We start from the raw sequence: 3672 nt of genomic DNA, 5'->3' as shown, positions 1-3672 counted from the left end.
AGAGAGAGAGAGATGGGGTCATACAATCAAGAAGCGAGCAAATATGATTCCTCGCGGCCAAGAGTGTTGCACAATGCAAGAGAGACACAAACTTGTGCACCAACCTACAGGAACAACTATTCGTTTTAGTTTCCCAAGTATGCTATGACAAGTATGTATGATACCAAAATGATATATAATCCATGATGATGAATGTTAAATGCTCATAAGCTCTTTGTGTATTTTTCTTTTTCCTAAAAGCTGTTCTATCTCTTTTTTATATGCTTACTTTTCGACTGTGCTTGATGCTTGAGCCAAAATACAAGACAAGCATATAAGATATGCACGTGAGTAGCTTATGACACACAAGATGATATCAAGATATATGCGCACAATGAGCTATGTGATGATAGTGTATCACTACAGCGCACAAGTAATATGTCCCGACAACTCTCAAATAGCTAGTCTCAATGAGTAAGGTACACAAAAGACTCAGGGCTACCAATTGCAATGGAAAGGGAGGGTAGATAATGACGGAATGTATACCTTTTCCTTGGCTAATCAGGAAGTTTGCACGGCCGGGAGCTACGTTGGGCCGAAAGTTTTGGAGCTGGAGCCCAAAAGCTTCTGGTCTCCGGCCTTCTTCTTCTTGGGGATTTCTGGCATCTCCTGATCCACTCTTTCTCCTTTGGCTCCTTGCTCCAAGAGGTGGCCTTCCTCGTTGCTTCTTAGGTAGCTATGTTGTTGTACCTAAGCACATATAGGGTTCCACCTTGAGGTAGCTCTACTGGATAGATGCCACCTCAGTTTGGATAGCACGTGCGCGAGCTCTTGTCAAAGGTCCACTTGGAGGTGTAGGTGCTGGTGTAGAATCCATGGGGTGCTCCGCACCAGCGTCGACACAACCTGGAGGAAATTCTGGACAACTCGTACCTCCACGACGGCACCACCTAGCTATCGAAGATTGCTGATTAGGTCGGTGATCCGGCTCGCAGACACTTTTAGCATCTTGTTTTCCGTGAAGGTGATCTGCTCAAAGTCCATGCGGAGGTGTTGCATCGTCGCATCTTGAATGTGTGTCACGCCCATCCGCATTGTTTGCACGGCCTCCCAGGCCTCATATGCTGAGTTCTTGACGAGGAGAACACAGTGCATCTCCTGTGGCACTATACATATGAGCTCGACGAGCTCCGCCATGTCCTCGCGGTCAGTCACCATCCCCTCGTCAAGCATAACCTCCGAGAGACCCTGCACGTGAAAGTTGACCTGCATGATCAAAGTGCACTCAATGTAATTGGTAGGGGTGAGCGTGGGGTAGACGATTGTGCCGCTCCCGCTAGCGGTCTCTCGAATCACGTGCCCGTGGACGACGACCTCGCGTGCCGCTCCACCTGACCCAGCTATGCTCGTGGCTCCGTGGTCGCGTCTCCGTGCGCACCTCCGACAATTTGGAGCCTGATCACCCCTTATCGTTTACTGCCCACTGCTCGTCACCGGAAGGCTCCTTGTTGTCGGGCATGGCCCTCGGTACCCGTGGCTCTGATGCCAATTGTCAACCAGCGGCTAGCCTAGCTCACAATAAATCACTGTCCTCTGATGAATTCAAGGACACGGTGATTTGCGCACAACGCACAAAACTTGTTGCTTTTTTGTTTTATCTTCGCTCCTTTTATTCTGCTCGATGCAACAAACTGGCCCCGCTAGCTCACCACGACCTCGCTCGATCGAACGTGCCATCCCACGTCCACGAGGTGAGGCGTGCCGGCCAGGGCCTTGACTCAATCCACGATGCACACGACACACATAGATTGCGGCTCGTGCTCCTTATTTCACGCGCGAAAGGAAAAAGACCGGCGAAGCCGGTCCTAGCTAAATCTTGGTTCAGGGTTTATCTGACACTCTCAAACCCTTGGGTGGGGCGACGGCGGCGAGCACAATGCAGTATGGTGCTTTGCAGCCGCATCATGCATGTAAAGAGAGAACAGTGTGTGATAGCACACGAGCGTAATGCAGTATGGTGCTTTGAAGCCGCGTCCCCGGCCGGCTGTGCTACACGCCGGCGAGTAGTATTTGCTATGCATATGCACCCAGTTTCAGAAAAAAATACAGTTATTGCGTATGACTGCACGCGCGTCTCCTCGGCAAAGGTACCCGCCAGCGATTTCACGCGCACTCGATCGGCGCGCGCGGGAACACGCCCCGGTACCGCATGCGCTGGCCGACTGCTCGTGTGACGCGCGCGATTAATGCAGGCGAAGTAAGCGCCGTCCTAACTCCGTGCTTTCCAGCGACCTCGCAAGCTCTATAAGAACCTCAGAAGCTCCCACACCCGCTTCTCATTCTTCCCAGCGACGAAATAGCTCGATCCCGTTCTTCCCAGGCTCGCCATGTCCGGCTCCAGCCTGTCCTCCGGCGGCGGCATGCCGTGGCAGACCGCTTCGGCCATCGTTGCCCGGCCATTGCCCGTCTCCGGCTCGCACGTCCTCAAGATCGACGGCTACTCCCGCACCAAGGGCCTCGTCAACGGCAAAGGTGTCTCGTCCGAGACGTTCGTCGTTGGGCGCCATCGCTGGTACATGAGGTACTTCCCTGACGGTCACTCGGCAGGACAAGCTGGTTGGATATCTATCTACCTCTATCTTGTCCACACTGATAGTGTCGATGATCAAGTCCACGGCCGCCCGGTGCAAGATAAGCTTGCTCGACCAGGACGGGGAGCCGGTGCCGGCGCACGGCACGGACAGCCAAACATGCTACACCTTCTCCAGCAATACAGGGCCATGGGGCTCTCCTCAGCTCATCGCCAGGAAGGACTTGGAGGAGTCACTTTACCTCAAGGATGATGTTTTCAGTGTCAAGTGCAAGATCACCGTGCCTAGAGAGATCTTCACGGAGCCCATCTCGCTGCTGGTCGCCGCGCCACCGTCCGACATGCACCGCCATTTTGGCCGGCTCCTCTCCAGCGGCGACGGGGCGGATGTCACCTTCGAGGTCGGAGGCGAGACGTTTGCGGCGCACAGGTGTGTGCTTGCCGCCCGGTCCTCGGTGTTCATGGCGGAGCTGTTTGGGCCGATGAAGGAGAACACCGATGCTTCTGTACGCATCACTGACATGGAGGCTAAAGTGTTCAAGGCCATGCTCCACTTCATCTACACAGACTCTCTGCCGCCCATGGACGATGAGCAGGAGCTGGTGGTCATGGCCCAGCATTTGCTTGTTGCGGCTGACACGTATAACCTCGAGAGGCTCAAGTTGCTCTGCGTGGAGAAGCTCTGCAATCACATGGACGCAAGCACCGCTGCGGCTACGCTGGCATTGGCTGAGCAGCATTCCTGTTGCGGGCTCAAGGACTTGTGCTTCAAGTTCCTTGCGTCACCTGGAAATATGCTCAAGGCCGTTGTGGCGAACGACGGCTTCGAGCATGTGAGGAGCAGCTGCCCGTCTGTTCTCAAAGAGCTCGTTGCCAAACTTGCACCTTGATTTGAGACACCGCGCGCCCTCTTTGGCTTGATTATCCTGCAATTTCATGTAGTACTGAATGATTTGAGATGCCGCCTTCTTTCGGTTGATTATCCTGCAATTTCATGTCGCTAAAATTGAGCTTGTCACTGGATCTCAAGGAGCTCGTTACTCAATCATGTACTATCAGCAATTTATGTACTACGTACTTCTATTTGAGTTGCCTTTTCATGG

At 53.3% G+C, this 3672-nt stretch overlaps 1 pseudogene; it reads left to right on the top strand.

The window, feature by feature from the left end:
- The first annotated feature begins 2366 nt into the window (after nt 1-2366).
- On the top strand, nt 2367-3459 carry LOC119286363 (annotated as a pseudogene).
- The last annotated feature ends 213 nt before the right edge of the window (nt 3460-3672 follow it).

This window comes from Triticum dicoccoides, chromosome 4A (assembly GCF_002162155.2).
Source record: "Triticum dicoccoides isolate Atlit2015 ecotype Zavitan chromosome 4A, WEW_v2.0, whole genome shotgun sequence".
Lineage (NCBI taxonomy): Eukaryota > Viridiplantae > Streptophyta > Magnoliopsida > Poales > Poaceae > Triticum > Triticum dicoccoides.
This window is presented reverse-complemented; position numbering and strand designations above follow the sequence as displayed.